Raw genomic sequence first — 18446 nt, 5'->3', positions numbered from 1 at the left:
AAAGAATAATAATCAGGTTGGGCGACATTGGACAGGGATTACTCTGGAGTGCCAAAATAGGTCAACATAGAGTTCTGGTGGCCTAGTGCCTAAGGCACTTGATTGCTAACCAGAAGCCTGGCAGTTCATATCCACCAGCCACTCCTCAGAAGGAAGGTTGGACATTCTACTTCCGTAGTGATATCTCCTCAGAAACCCAAGGAGAGAGATCATTATGAGTTGCAATTGACTGGATGGCAGTGAGTTTGGTTTTTTGGTTTAGTTACATTGCAGAATGAGAAGAAAAAAAAAAAAGATAGTACAGTAAACATCCCTCCAAGAATATGTTAGAAAGAAAGGTGAAGAGAAGGGAAAAGAAAAATAGGAAGAGGGTGATGAGGAGAAAAAAAAAAAAATAGCACTAGAGGCAGAGTGTAAGCTATTACTTCAGCTTATGCTCAATTTGTAAGTCTATTCAGAGTTCTCTTCAGAGCAAGTTTGACATCCTTGTTTCTGAAGCTATAGATGAGAGGATTCAGTATGGGTATCACATTGATATAAAACACTGAAAAAATTTTCTCTGGCCCACAGACCCAGAAGATGATGACTTGCCATGAGTGAACCTTCCAGATTGATAGAATGGCCAACAGTTATCATGTGGGAACCACAGATGCTGAAGACTTTGGACCAACCTTTTGATGAGGACATATGATGAATACTAAAAATGATCAAAGCATAAGAGGTAAAGATTTTATAACTGTGCCTACAGTAAAGGAAACTACCAGTTCATTGGCACAGGTGTTACTGCAGGAGAACTGGAGGAGGGGGAAGATGTCACACATGTAATGGTTGATGATGATGGAGTCACAAAATATCAGACTGATCATACACCCTGTGTGCTCCATGGCACTAGCAAGCCCCATCATGAATGAACCAGACATCAATAGGGAACAGACCTCAGAGGGCATGGTGAATATACATCAAATGGATAAAAGGGATCATAGGCCATGATTATCAACATAAAGAACTCAGAGTTGACAAAGCAGCAGCAGAAAAATAGCTGAGCCATGCATCCTGCAAAAGAGATTATGCCCCCTTCTGAAATAAAGCTAATCAGCATTTTGGGTATAAAGACAAATTAATAGCAGAAATCAATGAAGGACAGATTGAAGAGGAAAAAAAAATACATGGGGATGTGAAGGTAAGAATTCAGGCAAATCAGATTTATTAAGCTAAATTTCCCATCATGGTGATCACACAGTTCACCAAAAACAGAAGGACAAACAGGTGCAGCTGAAATTTAGGTTGTTAATGCCATAAGGTAAACACAATCACTGAAGCATCATTTTTCATAGCCATTGACTTCATCTGTGTAATCTGTGGGAACAGGGGTAGAAGGTAACAATTGCCAATGAGCTCTTATTTTCTGTCTTCCAAGGGAGAGCTGGAGCTGCTGGTATACAAATTCAGAATTGTTTGAAGACACAGAGTAGGACATCTAAGAAGCTCATGGGTTGCCCATTTTCCCCTCACCTTCACCCATATTGTGTCTCTCTGGACCATAGAGAATTCTGGTAGACCCTCATTGTTTCTGCACATCATTTCTTCCTTCCTTCTCAGTAGTATCATTTAGTTCCTTCCTCCTAAGGATTAGAACTGAAAGGAGTAATAAACAGTGATATTCCCCAGAACACTTGATTTATGTAATTGAGAGTTTGAAAGGAAATTATCAAGGCAGAGTTGATTCAACACTCACTTTTCTTTTCCTGTAGACTTCACTACTGCTGGTGCTTCCTTCCCACTGGCCTAAGGGAGACAAAATTTGATGGTGAAGGACACAATATTCATCAGCACAGACTTTAGCCTTTGAAATGGTAGAAGGGTAATCTAGGGTATTTTGATTTATTTCTATTTGAGAATTGACCCAGAAGACGTTATTCACTTGCAAAAATAAAAATCATATATGAGCCTCCAAACAATTATCTATCTGTCTTGAATGGAAAAGTACTTCATTCCCTGTCTTTCTCGGGAAATGAATTAGAGGTGCAGAAACTATTCTGTCCCTTGTGATTTCATCCCAAGTTGGATGAGCCTCTTGAGGGTAGAAATTACTGAGCCTGTGTTTTCATCCTGCATCATAGAACTAACGTTGGAACCTTTGAAATTCAATGTTCTTCTCAGCTTATACCTTCATGCTAGGAATTCTGAATCCCAGTGCAGGGCAATGAGTGGTCTCCTTTGTCACTCCCCTGAAAATCCCATGGACTCTATGCACAGGGGAGGGAAAGTCCAGGGCATACTCATTTGCCATTCAGTGCTCTCCTATAAGCCTGTAGGATTTAATTAATAAAATATTAAATCATTGCTTTCACACTATATGTTTTCTCTGGATTTCATTTCAATAAAGAGGTATTGTAGCATAATGGTTAAAAGAGTGGACCTTCAAGCTTTAAACACAGACTTCCTAACTGTGATATTTTACACAAGTGATTTAACTTCTCTGATCCTTTCTATTCTCATAGGGGGATTAAATTAGGTATTCACATAAAGTGCTTGAATTGTATCTGACACAATACAAAGAGCCTACTAAATAACAGCAGTTTCCCCTTCTCCTTCTCCATATTTATAGCACATGTTTTTCAACCTTGGCACTATTGACACTTTGGACCTGATAATACTTTGTTGTGGAGAGCTGTCCTGTATATTAAGGGATGGACAGCACCCCCAACCTCTAGTCATTATATATATACCAATAATATCCCTCTCCCAGTTGCCTCCAGCAATTATATTCTCACCTCAGGTCACAGCATCTCCTAGGAAAAATGAATAAAACTCACACCACCACTCAGTAGGAGGATTTTTCTCTATAAATTGTTTTTCACAGACACTCTTGAATATCTTTCACCTTGCACCCACATGCAGTAGACCCATAAACCAAGCTCAGGACATCTCTTCCTCCCTCAAAGGGTATTTAAAAATCCTGAAAGAGCCATAAGTATGAGCAAGAGAAGGTGTGCTGATGAAACAGTGTTGGAGGACTTGTCTCTTGGCTGTCTGCCCATGAGGCCTACTGGTGCCCTCTTGTAATGTTGGAATTGAATCAGATGTACTATTTCTATCTACTGGCCTTACATAAATTGTGACAGAGGATCCAATAGAACCCAGTCCCCCTAATGGGAAATTCCAGATGTATGCTAAATTAGTGTCTTATGGTTAAACATTCTAAAGCTACCAGGGCCCAAAATCATACAAGAAGCTATTTTTTAAAGGCATATAATTTTTCCACTCTGAATGACATGGCCTTGCCTCATAGACCAGTGGTTCTGCATAGTGATTCTCTCACTGGGCCTTACCACACTCCATCTTATCCCACCACTAACAAATTCAGTACCATAGCATAGTGCCTAAAAAGCACTTGACTGCTAACCAGAAGGCTGGCGGTTCAAACCCACTAGCCACTCTTTGGAAGGAAGATGGGGAAATTTACTTCTGTAGTGATACTGCCTCAGAAACCTATCCATAGGGGTTGCTATGAGTTGGGTACAACTCAACAGTACATAACAACAACAACAACAAAGTCTGCTGGATTTTATGGCCTCAGTACAGATCTGCAGAGACTTTTTCTACTCTGAATCTCACACATAGTGCACTATATTCCATGTTACCCAATTAATGGGTCAGAGCAGTATTCTGAGAGTGGAATATGTTGTCTCCATAATCTGTCTGCAGTATTTGATATGGCATTTCTAGCCATAGTCTTTGTAACTTCCACCAGATTACTGAGTGCGAACATTCAAATATGAATCAACTTGGCTGGGAAGCTGGTAGTTATTTCCCATAATGAGACTGGCAATTAACTCTGTGTTGGAATTTGCCATGAGCAACAGAGTGGCTGCTTTTAAACTCCTGATTGTTAAGTCATCCACCTGGGGCATTTCTGTTGGAGCAGCATGAAATAATCTTCTGGGAAATTTCACTCTCAGGTGTGTAGACCTCTGATGTTTTGATTGGTTAGTTTTGCCACTCTCTTGGCTTAAAATGAGCCCTTCTAGAGGTTGAGGGGGAAATGTCACTGCTTGCTGAGAGAGACAACCGGCTGAGAGAGATGCCCAGCTGATAGAGATGCTTGGCTGAGAGAGAGAGAGTCAGTAGAATCAAAAGTCATAAGGCAGAGTGTCAGGCTTACCTGGCCCACAGAGGCAGAGGCCAGGCCAGGAGGCCAAGGGAAAGAGAGGTGTGTCTAAGGACACAGCTGTGGGAAGACAGTCCTGATGTAACAACTGTATCTTGAGCATGTTCCTGAGCTTGAATTGTAGCCTGTTGCTTCCCTAATAAACTCCATAATCTGTGAGTTTTGTGTGGTCACTGCAGAAAATTATCTAACCCATCAGAGGTGGTGAGTGTCATGAGAGGGATGGTTGGTGTCAAGGTTGGTAAGAGGTCTGGAAGGTGGTGGCATGTCTAGCCTCATATTGTTATTTAAACAAGAAAATTCTATTCAAATAGTATTTCTTGACCTTCCAGTATACCAGATATTTTAAATATACAAAAAGGAAATAAAGGAATTATAGGAAAGAGTCTCTATGCTAGAGATGTTTATTGCCTTATTGGAGATACAAGGTCTAAGTAATCTCATAAAATTTTTCTAGGAACATAGGTTATTAATATTAATATGCACTATATTTTATTCATGATAAAATTCATTGGATAAGTAAAACAATGGTGATTATATTCCATTTCACCTCATTCATTTTATTTCAGTGTGCCACCAGAGACCCTTTTAAGTGATAAATAACAAAAATAAGAACTATATTCTCTTTTTGAAAATATCTGCCATCATCTTAAATATTAATAAATATGAATTTATTGCATAAACCATCCTGCACACTCTTTAGGATTCCAAGATGCATACATATAATTTCTCTAATCATCCTCTCTTAATACTATCTTTGATACTAAAAGATGGAGGTCTAAGTATTCTCCTCGATATTCCATGCAGTGGGATTATAGAGGATCTCAGAAGCTAATAGCATATGAATAGATTTTGGGACTTAAAAAAAAAGATAAGTCATAATAATAATAGAAAAGGGATAAGTAGATAAAAGGAAAGAACAAGAGGATTAGGTTCTATTTTAAATTTCATACACAATTTGTAATGAAGACAATTCATGAAATACTACTGCCTATACCATTAAGAATATTCATAAGAATGAGGATGATTTTATTGTATTTGGTACTTTTGTGTTAATGTAAGAAAGAAATAGTATTAAGTTGATCCTAGGTGATTTATGGAACTCACCATATTATTTGTTCAGATTTGGAATAGGACATAGAAGGGATATGAAACAACAATGCAAATAGTCAATGCATTTGTTCCTTTTATAAACACACTATTAATTATAGAAAACTGTGAGAGTTGTAGTAGACAAAGACACAAAAATGAGACAGTATTAGCTATAATTGAATTGATAAAAACAAGTCTATTACATCATAAATAATACAATCTCTAGAATCAACAAAATATCTTCATGAAAAACACCAATAAAAATTTGAAATACTTGAATTTCTTTACATTACCACTGCTTCTATTTAGAATTTTTTTTTTTTTTCTCTCCTGGATTTTAATCAAGACTTTCCTCAGAGCTACTTTGACATCCTGGTTCCTCAAACTGTAGGTCAGAGAGTTAAACATGGGTCCCACATTGGTACAGAAAATAGTTGAAACTTCCTCTCATGCATAGATTCAAGAGAATATTTAGCAAATATAAATGCTGCTGACCCCACCAAAAGAGAAATATCAATGATGCAAGAGCTGCAGATGTTGAAGGGTTTTAATCTTCCCTGAGTAGACTTGATATGAAGAACACTAATGAGGATGAAAATATAAGAAATTAGGATGGTATTAGTGAGTACTCTAATATCGATACTCACCACAATGAGAACTACTACCTTGTTGACATAGATGCTGGTACAAGATAGTCGGAGGAGAGGGAGGATGTCACAGAAGTAATGGTTGATAATATTAGCACTGCAGACTATGTGGGCAGTGGCTCCAGCAAATCCCATGGCATATGAAGCAAGTGTCAGCCCAGAGCAGACCTGACATGGTGATACTATAAAGCAATGGATTGCAAATGTCTGCCCAGTGATCACAGACAACTGAGGTCAACATATAACTAAAAACTCACTGCCATTGGGTCTATTCTGACTCATAGTGACCCCTCCTTGGGTCTCTGAGGTAATACCTCTATGGAAGTAGATTTCCCAGTCTTTCATCCAAGGAGTGGCTGGTGGGTTTGAGCTTCCAGTCTTCTGGTTAGTATAACATTCAGAAATGACACTCGCCACCCAAAAAAAAAAAAAAAAAAAAGTAAGAGAAAGAAAAACAACTGGTCCATTCATCCAACATAAGAGATGATATTCTTCTTTGATTCGAAGTTCATCAGCATTTTGGGAGTGAAAACAGAGGACTAACAAAGATAATGATGGATAGATTGAAAAGGAAATAGTACATAAGAGTATGAAGGTAGCCCAATAATAATGATCAAACCAAGATTGCTTATCATAGTGACAGTGTTGGTCATTGGAAACAAGTAAAAGGGGGGTTGCTGGAGCTCTGGATGGTCTGTTAATCTAACCAGAATAAATACAGTCACTGATGAGTCATTTCTACCCAGCATTCTCATATTTTAAAATCTGTGAGCATATAAAAAACTTCCATTAAGGTAGAAAGCTCCCCTTGCAAGCACTCAGTCATCAAAAAGGAATTCTTGTTTCTCAGAATTCAAGTAAGTCTCCCTTAATTTTGTGACATTTGAATGTATTGCCACTCAGACCCCTCAACATTTCAATCACTCTATCTTTTGCCTGCATGAGCTAACTAACTTGTGACGATCAATTCCTCCTCTCATTACTAGAAGAGGGAAGGATGGCAGAGTTGAGGCACTGTCTACCTGTTCATAGAATCAAACTCAAACTCACTGCCATATTAAGTCAATTCCAGCTCATAGCGACCCCCAGTGGGTTTCCAAGGCTGCAAAGCTTTAAGGAAAAACAGTGCTTCATCTTACTTCCATGGAGCATTAAGAAGGTTTGAACCACTGACCTTTTGGTTAGCAGCCAAATGCCTAAGTGCTACACCATCAGAGCTCCTTGCTTACAGCATAGGGAGTGGACAGTCTCTCCCACCTGTCATTATCATTCATCTAGCCCCTTATTTCTAGATCATATTCATGTTTCCATCACTATACTTAACACATCCCCTGTGATGACCATAAACGAAGAGAGGATTCATTAGAAAATAGATCATCCTGACATTCTCCTTCCTAGAAGGCAATGTCTATGGATATTTAATATCTTTTTACAAGAATCCTTAGAGTCAGCAATGGGTACCAGGTATTTAGGAGACCCTTACCCACCCACCCACTGCCACTGAGTTGATTCTGACTCATAGTGACACCCATTAGGTTTCCAAAGCTGTAAATCTTTATGGAAGTAGATTGCTTCATCTTTCTCCCAGGAAGCAGCTGGTAGGCTTGAACCACAGACTTTCTGGTTAGTAAGGAAATGCCTTCACTACAAGACCAGAGCTCCTTCAAGAGACCCTTAGTAGCCTAATATGTACAATGAACCATACATAGTGTTTCTACATATTCTCCTGCTTTGTTCTATCTCAGCAGGGCATATAAAAAGGAAAAGAAGGTGAATGTATTTTCCTAGGCTTCTGTATGAGAGCATGAAAGAGAAACACAATTAATATAGGTGCTGGTTACATAAATAGTAAAGCTTGTGAAAATTCTTCAAGCCATACACTTATAATATATCATGCAATGTTTCCCTGCTATTCATAAGGTTTTCACTGGCCAATTCTTTGAGAAATGGATGGCCTCTTCCATCTCCCAAATCTGTCTTAGGCTGGAAACTCTGCTGAAACCTGTGTATTTGAAATACTGGTGACATAGCCTCCAGCATCACAGCAACATGCAACCCACCACAGTATTGCAAACTGAAAATTGAAAACAAATTGTGTTTTCAATTGCCCTATATGCATGTCAAAGGCGGTCAATTAATAAGGAAAACCAAAGAGTTGATGCTTTTGAGTTGTGGTGTTGGCAAAGAATGCTAAAAGTACCATGGACTTCCAGAAGAAGTAACAAATCTGTCCTGGAATAAGTGCAGCCAGAATGCTCCTTGGAAGTGACAATGGCCAGGTTTCGTATCCTCTACTTTGGTCATGTAGTCAGAAGGAACTATTGCCTGGAGTAGGATATCATGGTTGGTAAGGTGGAGGGACAACAAAAAAGGGCAAGGCCCTCAAAGTGATGGATTGACACAGTGACTTCAACAATGGACTCAGGAATAGCAAGGATTGTAAGGCTGGTGCAGGACCATGCAGTGTTTTTCTCTGTTGCATACAGGGTCACTATGAGTCAGAGCCGACTCAACAGCATCTAACTATACAACAATAACCTTTAAAAAGTTTGAAGAAAGTTTTAGAAAAGTATAAAGGAAGATAATCTTATTTATTTGGGGCTTTGTGTAGTTATTTGAACACACTGAATGTATATCTTCTTCTTTTTTGTTTTTTAATTTTGAACAACAAACATGACAGTCACCTAATAGCTAAGAGAATTGTCCTCCAATTTTACTGATGAGAAACCTCGCTCACAGAAGTTATAACTTACTCATTGTACATGTAAGTAACTGAGAGAGAACTAGAACTTTATTCTCTTGAGCATAAAAACCATGTTCTTTCTATTACACTTCTAGGCCCAAAAGATCTAGACAAAATTAGTAGAATAATACAAATTTCCAAGAATGATGCTTCAACAGTTGGCCAATTTCTGCTTTCTTTTTGAAAGCCATATTGTAACATTTCTAAGAATATAATGTTGTTGTTAGGTGTCATTGAGTTGGTTCCAACTCATAGCAATGTTATGTTCAACAGAAAGAAATACTGCCCAGTCTTCTGCCATTCTCACAATCGTTACTATGCTTGAGCCCATAACAAAATAAGATAATTAATAAATTATCAGGTACCTTGTAATAAAATTTTAATATCAGTATTTATTTATGTTATCTAGACGGAAAACCTGAGGCTTTTCTGTATCAAACACTTTATTATTACTTAAAGCAATAACCACATCAGATCCTTTTGTCTCAATCCCCTAGAATAATATGATGAGAACCAGAGGGTCAGGCCTATATTCTGAGAGATTCTACCACAAGCCTTGAAATTATGAATGTTGCAGTACATATTGGACAGTTTGCACAACAGCCTCCTCCTTTTTTAAGAGGGAAGAACCTAACTTAAATGTCTCCAGCTAGAAGATAGGACAAATGTCTGTATTTACAACCCTTTGTACATATCTTCATGGATTAAGGTTATATTTCTATTGAAATGTAAACATAGGCATAGGAAAATAAATCTCTCCAGAAATCCCTCACCATATATACAGTCATTATCTAATTTCCAAGATTTGCCTTTTAAGTGATATTATTGTAAAATTTGCTCAGAAAAACCTAGGTGTACAGAAACATGAAAATGTTCCTTTCCTGACACTTTGATACACACTATTTTTGATAGAGTCCTGGGATTCAAATACTGGTAAATAAGTTTGGGGATGTTGTTGCTGTGGTTGTTATGTGCCACCGAGTTAGTCCTGAATGTTAGCAACCCCTCCTTGGGTTTCTGAGGCAGGATCACTATGGAAGTAGATTGCCTAACCTTCCTTTCGAGGAGTGGCTGGTGGGTTTGAACTGCCAGCCTTCTGGTTAGCAGTCAAATGCCTTAGGCACTATGCTATCAGAGCTCCTAGAGGGAATTAATTAGTCTTTCAGTTAAAATGAGTTTGACAGACAAGTTTTTTCTCATCCAATTTAACATCACTCTATTTAGCATGAAACAAGAACTTTATACCATGAATCTAATTTGATTTTTCCTAACTCTAAATATTTAATATTTATATATTAATAAATATATATTTCATGAGATTTTTATCTCTTGGATAAAGCAAGCATCTTTCAACAAAGTAACCATTAATTTTCCATATCTTTCAGAGGAATTTGACCTCTGTTCATCTGTTTTCATTTGAATTAATTCATGAAACTATAAAAGAATGAAATCACTAGAACATTCCTTCATTTCAAAAATTCTGTTTTGTTGTTTAAAAATGTAAATAAATTCTTCCAAAATTCTCTTCTTTTGAGCAGTTCAAAAAAATGTCATTGGCCCAGTCTTCCAAAGAAAAATCTCTTCAAGAAAATATTTTACTCAAAATAAATTCTTTTTCCTTAATTAAATATGTACCCTTTTTCTACTATGCGAGGGAATGGGGCTTGAAGTTGCTTCACTTGGCGGCAGTTCTATTCTAAGGACTGGGCCCAAGGTAGGCAGGCACAGAGCAGTTAGGAACAACTAAGGGAGACACACTTATCTGTCAGTTTGTCATCTTGTGCTGGCTTACATGTTGCTGTGAGGCTGGAGGCTCTGCCACCAGTGTTGTAAAATGGTAGCAGGGTTACCCACTGTGGACAGGTTTCAGCGGAGCTTCCAGGCTAAGACAGACTTGGAGAAAGGAAGAGGCCATCCACTTCTTAAACAATTGGCCAGTGAAAACCTTAAGAATAGCAGTGAAACACTGTCTGTTATATTACTGGAAAACTTTAGGAATAGCCCTGAAACATTGTCCAATATAGTGTCAGAAGATGAGTCCATCAGGTTGGGAAAATTTGCTGGGAAAAAGCTGACTCCTCAGAGTAGAGATGACCTTAATGATATGGATAGAATGAAGCTTTTGGGACCTCCATTGGCTGATGTGGCACAACTCAAAATGAGTAGAAACAAATGCAAACATTCTTTAATAATCAGAACATGGAATATATGAACTATGAATCTAGTAAAATTGGAAGTTCTCAAAAATGAAATGGAACACATAAGGATCAATATCCTAGGCATTAGTCAGCTGAAATAAACTGGTTTTGGACATTTTGAATCAGACAACCATATGCTGTACTACTATGCCAGGAATGACAAATTGAAGAGAAATGGTGTGGCATTCATCAGGACAAAGACGGTTTCAAGATCTGTCCTGAAGTACAATGCTGTCAGCGATAGAATAATATCCATGTGCCTACAAGGAAGACCAGTTAATACTACTATTATTCAAATCTACGCACAAACCTACAGCCAAGGATGAGGAAATTGAAGATTTCTACCAATATCTGCAGTCTGAAATTGACCGAACATGTGATCAAGATGTGTTGATTATCACTGGTGAATGGAATGCAAAACTTGGGAAAAAAGAAGAGTTACCAGTATTTGGAAAATACAGTCTTGCTGATAGAAATAACTCTGGGAATCACATGATAGAATGTAAGACCAATGACTTAGTCATTGCAAATACCACCTTTTTTCAACAACATAAGTAATGGCTATACATGTGGACTTCACCAGATGAAGTATCCAAGAATTAGATTGTCCACACCTGTGCCAAGAGGCAATGGGGAAGTTCAATATCTTCAGCTAAAATAAGACCAGACAGGAGCTGACTGTGAACAAACCATCAACTGCTCATAGTTCCATTCAAGTTAAAGTTGAAGACAATTAAAACAAGTCCAAGAGAACCAAAACATGACCTTATTTATATCCCTCCTGAATTTAGAGACCATCTAAAGAAGAGATTTGATGAATTGAACACCAATTACAGAAAACCAGAGGAATTGTTGGATGATATCAAGTATATCATCCATGAAGAGAGCAAAAGGTCATTAAAAAGACAAGGAAGAAAAAACAATAATGGTTGTCAAAAGAAACTCTGAACCTTGCCCTTGAATAGAGAGTAGCTAAAGCAAATGGAAGAAATGACAAAATAAAAGAGCTGAACAGAAGATTTCAAAGAGCAGCTTTGAGGAGCTTGAGCAGACAAAGGCTATTACTATAATGAAATATGCAAAGATCTGGAGTTAGAAAACTAAAAGGGAAGAACATGCTTGGCATTTCTCAAGCTGAAAGAACTGAGGAAAACATTTAAAACTCATGTTGCAACATTGAAAGATTCTATGGCCAACATATTGAATGATGCAGGAAACATCAAAAGTAGATAGAAGGAATACACAGATTCACTGTCCCAAGAACAGTTGGTTGATGTTCATCCATTTCAGGAGGTGGCATATGATCAAGAACCAATGGTATTGAAGGAAGAAGTTGAAGCTGCACTGAAGGATTTGGCAAAGAACAAGGCTCCACGAATTGATGGAATACCAACTGAGATGTTTCAACAAATGGATACCACACTGTAGGCACTCACTCAGCTGTGCCAAGAGATTTGGAAAACAGCTATCTTGCCAACCGACTGGAAGAGATCCATAATTGGACCCATTCAAAAGAAAGGTGATCCCACACAATGTGGAAATTATCAAACAGTAGTCTAAGGCACTTGACTGCTAACCAGAATGCTGGCAGTTCAAACCCACCAGCCACTCCTCCTAAGGAAGGTTGAGCAATATACTTCTGTAGTGATACTGCCTTGGAAATCCAAGGAGGGGTCACTATGAGTCGGATCCAACTTGAGAGCACATAACAGCAACAACAATAACATTCAAAAATATCATTAATATCACACACTAGTAATATCTGAAGATAACTCAAAAATGGTTGCAACAGTAATTGACAGTAATTTCTTCCAGAAATGCAAGCTGGATTCAGAAGACAACATGGGATGAGGGATATCATTGTTAATGCCAGGTGGATCTTAGCTGAAAGCAAAGAATACCAGAAAGATATTGACTTATGTTTTATTGACCATGAAAAAGCATCCAATTGTGTGGATCATAACAAATTATGGATAACATTAAGAATAGGAATTCCAGAACACTGGATTGTACTCATGAGGAACCTATACATAGATCGAGAGGCTATTGTTTGAACAGAACAAGGGGATACTGCATGATTTAAAATCAAGAAGGGAGTGTGTCAGTGTTGCATCCTTTCACCATATTTATTCAATTTTATGCTGAGCAAATAATCCAAGAAGCTGGATTATATGAAGAAGAATGTGACATCAGGATTGGAGGAAGACTCATTAACAACCTGCAATATGCAGATGACACAACTTTGCTTGCTGAAAGTGAGGATGACTTGAAGCACCTATTGATGAAGATTGAAGAACAGAGTCTGATTACACCTCAATATTAAGAAAACAAAAATCTTCACAACTGTTCCAATAAACAGCTTCACGATGGATGGAGGAAAGATTGGAATTGTCAAGGAATTCATATTACTTCTACAATCAACTCCAATGGAAGCAGCAGTCAAGACATCAGACAATGTATTGCATTGGGCAAATCTTTTGTAAAAGACCTCTTACGAGTGATAAAGAGCAAAGATGTCTCCTTGAAGACTAAGGTGCGCCTCACCCAAGCCATGGTATTTTCAATCACCTCTTATGCATATGACAGCTGGATAAGGAAAATCAAAGCAGAGTTGATGCTTTTGAGTTGTGGTGTTGGAGAAGAATGCTAAGAGTACCATGGACTGCTAAAAGAACTCACAAATCTGTCCTGGAAGAAGTGCAGCCAGAATGCTCTTTGGAGAGAGAATGGCCAGACTTCATCTCACCTATTTGGGCCATGTTGTCACAATGAACCGTTCCTTGGAGAATATGTTTGGTAAAGTGGAGAGCCAACAAAAAAGAGGAAGGCCCTCAGTGAGATGGATTGACACTATGGCTGCGATGATGGGCTCAGTTATAGCAAGGATTGTGAGGTTGGCACAGGACTGGGCAGTATTTCATTCTGCTGTGCATAGGGTCACTTTGTGTCAGAGATGACTCAATGGCACTTAACAACAACAACAAAAAAAAAGTACACTGACCTATTTCCCATCCCTTATACTCACCAAAGTTAGTCTTGACTTTAGGACTTTGTACAGCTGTTCCCTCTGCCTGGAGTGCTCTAACATGTTGTGGTGTAGTGAATTACATGATATGGCTTTTGTAGCCATAGTCTTTCTAATTTCCACTGGATTACTGATTGGAACCATGCAAATATGTGTCAACTTGGCTGGGAAGCTGGTAGAAGTTATTCCCTATAATGATACTGGCAATTAACTCAGTGGTGGAATTTTTCATGAGCCACTGAGTAGCTGCTTTTAAACTCCTGATTGTTAAAGTCATCCACCTGGGGTATTTCTGTTGAAGCAGCATGAAGTACTCTTCTGAGAAACTTCACTCTATCTCAGGTGTGTAGAACACTGATGTTGGGATTGGTTAGTTTTGCCACTTTGCTAGGGTTAAAATAAGCCCTCCTAGAGGTAGAGTGGGACCTCTGATGGCATAATGCCTAAGGCATTTGACTGCTGACCAGAATGCTGGAAGTTCAAACCCACCAGCCACTCCTCAGAAGGAAGACTGGGCAATCTACTTCCATAATGATACCACCTCAGAAAACCAAGGAGGGATCTCTAGGGGTCGGATCTGACTCTATGGCAGTGAATTTGGTTTTGGTTTGGTAGAGGCAGAGTGGATAACTCACTACCAGCTGATAGAAATGCCTGGCTGAGAGAGACACCTGGCTGAGAGACAACGGCAACAGAACCAAAAGGCAGGCAATAGAGTGGCAGGCTTACTTGGCTCACAGAGGCAGAGGCCATCCCAAAAGGCCAAGGCCAGAGAGGCATGTCTAAGGTCACAGCAGAGGGAAGACTGTCCTGATCAAAGAACTGTATCCTGAGTATGTTACTGAACTTGAATTGTAGCCTGTTGCTTCCCTGAAAAAACACATAATTTGTGAGTTCTGGGTGTCCACTGAAGAAAATTATTGAACCCAGTGTGCTGTGGGAGGGACAGTTGGTGTCAAGGATGGTAAGAGAGATGGAAGGTGATGGCATGTCTGGCCTCATAGGAATAGGCCTTGGACTGATGATGGTGTTTCTGTCTTCTTCTTGTGAAGTTAGAGGAGGTCAGTAGATGCTGCCTCCATGTCTCTTTAGCACATGTAAACTTCAAGGGAATCACTATTTCTTGTCACTGAGGTCTCAGCTTATATGTCACTCCTCAGAAATGTCCTCCTGACCACATGCTCTAAAGTAACCACAAAGTCCTCTCTTCAGAATCACCCTAATTCAAGATCTTGCAGAGCACTTTTCTGAAATAGTCATAACGCACTGCCATGGAGTCAGATCCAACTCATAATGACCTCTCCTTGGGTTTTCAGGCAGTATCACTACAGAAGTAGAGTGCCCAAACTTTCTTCTGAGGAGTGGCTGGTGGATTTGAACTGTCAGCCTTCTTGTTACCAGTCAAATGCCTTAGACACTATGCCACCGGAGCTCCTACATCTGTTTATTTGCTCATCATCTGTCGGTTTTTCTTGCCCATCTGGACCATAACTCCACTCTGCATTAAACAATCAGTCCTACGAAAGTGCAGACCATTTCTATTTTGTATATCACTATAAATTAAATGTTTTTTAACAGCCTGGAGCAGAATAGATACTCTGTGTATATTTTTTTTTATTAAATAAACATTGTTTTTACCATGTAAACCTCTGAGACAAAAATGAAGGTTGAAAAAACAAAGGTTGAAATACTAACTGCTGGGGAATTACAGATTGTAAAGTCTATGTGAGAAAATGACAAAGATTCCTCTCCTAATAATGGGCAAACATTTTAAAGAAAATTCTTCCCAAGAAGATATATTATATCCTAGTACCCACATTTTCTTCTCTGAAGTCATAAGAGAAAAATCCCAATAGAAGTTCTCTTTATCCATAGCTGATCTAAATGGTTATCTCAGTTTCCTTGGGCTCATAAGAAAATCATTGGCCTCTCTTCACCACTCTTACTTGAGATCAGAGCAGAGAGTAAGAAGAGAATCCTCCTTTTTAATTCTCTTTGGGAAACAAAGGAATCTCTCCAAACAAAAGACTGCTCCAATAGAACACTTGCCAATCTGACTGGTGATTTATTTGCATGATACCAATTAGGGCATTTTTGTGAGTGGGGAAGAGTCCTTGGTGGTTTTTTTTTTTTTTTTTAATTTAATATGATTAAATAGATGTGATGGCTTGTCATTTTCTTCTAACTTGTTCCAGTTTGTACTAATATTTTTTATAAATGTTTTTATAAATGATTTGTTTTCCTGGAATCATTAAATATTGATTCATTAGTTGTTAGGTGCCATCAAGCTGGTCCCAACTAATAGCAACCCTAAGAGCAACAGAACAAAACACTGCTTGTTCCTGCACCATCCTCGTGATTGTTGCTAAGTTTGAGCCTGTTGTTGCATCAACTATGTCAGTCCATCTTGTTATGGGTCTTTCTGTTTCTTCATGACTCTCACCTTACCAAGTGTGATGTTTACCATGGTAAGGTCCCTCCTGATAACATATCCAAAGTATGTGAGAAGAAGTCTCACCATCCTCACTTCTAAAGAGAGTTCTGGTTGTACTTCTGAGACAGATTTGTTTCTTTATTTGTTTGCCCATGGTATATTCAATATTTTTTGCCAACACCCAAATTTGCATGCATCACCTCTTCTTCAGTCTTCCTTATTCATTGTCCAGCTTTTGAATATATATGAAGTAATTGAAAATATAATGGCTTGGGTCATGTGTGCACCATAGTCCTCAAGGTGACATATTTTATTTTCAACACTTTAAAGAGATCTTTTGTTGCAGATTTGACCAATGCAATATATCAGTTGATTTCTTGATTGCTGCTTCCATTGATGATGATTGTGGATGCAAGTAAAATGAAATCCTTGACAACTTCAAACTTTTTTGCTATTTATTACTATGTTGTGTATTGGTCCAGCTATGGAGATTTTTTATTTCTTTATGTTGAGGTGTAATCTGAGATTACAGTATGAATTGAAGGCTGTAGTCATTGACTCTCTTCAGAGAATGCTTCGAGTAACCTTCTCTTTCAGCAAGCAGGTTGTTTCCTCTCAATATTGCAGATTGTTAATGTGTCTTCCTCCAATCCTGATGCCATGTTCTTCTTCATTTGGTCTAGCTTCTCAGATTATTTGCTTTGCATAGAGAACAAAAATGGTGAAAGGATACATCCTGATGCACACTCTTCCTTATTTTGAACCATGCAGTATCCCCTTGTTCTGTTCAAACAACAGCTTCTTGGTCTATGCACATATTCTGCATGAGTATAATTAAGTGTTCTGGAATTCCCATTCATTGAAATGTTATCTGTAGTTATTATTCAAACAGTCAAATGCTTTTTCATTGTTCATAAGACACAGGTTTATTTTTTTTCTTACTCTTGGCTTTTTACCAACATCCATCCACCACCAGCAATAATATCTCTTATTCTATATCCTCTTCTGAATCCAGCTTGAATTTTTGATAGTCCTCTATCAATCGACCATTTTTCATTATCGTTAGCAAAATTTTACTTGCATGTGATTTTGGTAGCATGTACCATTTTTTGTAGTACCAAATTTGAGAAGTCTGCTGACAAAGATGGAAGGAAGATTGGGCCATCGACTTCAGTAGCGATAAAGCCTCAGAAACGCAAGAAGGGGTCTCTATGTGTCTCATCTGACTTAAAGGCAGTGAATTTGGTTTGGCTGACAAAAAAGAAAACTAATCTCCAGAGGTTCAGTTTTAACATCATTTAAAAAAAAAAAAAAAAAAAGTATAGAGTGGATTTTCACTGAGATGTAATTTAAACTTATGTGTGTCAAGAAAAATTCTCATGTAAGGGAATTTGATAAATTTATAAAATTTACAAATACACATTCACAAGATCAATAATTCTACTCTAAGAACTCATCAGTGCCAAATTATTTAGTTTTATAAGAAATACAATCATAATGTTCTTAGAAGTAAGGATGGCAAGACTTTGGCTCACTTACTTTGGGTACATCATCAGGAATGATCAATCACTAGAATAAAAAAAAATAATAGTTTGTAAAGAATGGTCAGCAAAAATGAGGGAAACCCCCAAGAGATAATTTGACACAATATCCATAACAATGGAATCAAACATAACAAAAGTCATAAAGATGGCACAGGATCAAGAAATGTTTCTTCTATTATATATAAGGTCACCATAGTCAGAGACAACAGCAACTAACACCACCAAAAATGAATTAACCTGAAATCCACCAAAGTTGGCATCTTCACAACATGTCTTCACAGAAATCTCAGACATGACCAGTCAACTATTTAACAATCTTATCAATTCTGGATGTATCATCATTCAACTTTCTGTGCATCAAAGTTATATTTTTTTCCTGTTATCATTACTGTCTATGAAAGAATGGATGAAGGGTAGACACTCCCTCTCTTTATGTTGTCTTTCTTCTGAAGTGATTTATACCCTGAGCTTAATTTCTCTGATTGTTTTAGTTATTTGCATTTGATTTTTCACTTCATACTATTTTCTCCATGACTTTTTCTATTGTGTGTCTTTACTAGGATTTGGAATCTATAACTTACAGAGGTTTTAT

At 38.0% G+C, this 18446-nt stretch overlaps 2 pseudogenes; both read right to left on the bottom strand.

The window, feature by feature from the left end:
- Nucleotides 1–437: 437 nt before the first annotated feature.
- LOC103206622 lies at nucleotides 438–1281 on the bottom strand (annotated as a pseudogene).
- Nucleotides 1282–1321: 40 nt separating this feature from the next.
- On the bottom strand, nucleotides 1322–6151 carry LOC122151183 (annotated as a pseudogene).
- Nucleotides 6152–18446: the final 12295 nt, after the last annotated feature.

Source organism: Orycteropus afer, unplaced genomic scaffold, assembly GCF_000298275.1.
Source record: "Orycteropus afer afer isolate SDZICR_OR568_19922 unplaced genomic scaffold, OryAfe1.0 scaffold00325, whole genome shotgun sequence".
NCBI classification, from domain to species: Eukaryota; Metazoa; Chordata; class Mammalia; order Tubulidentata; family Orycteropodidae; genus Orycteropus; species Orycteropus afer.
Note: the sequence above shows the minus strand (reverse complement) of the source record. Positions and strands in the feature narration are given on the sequence as shown.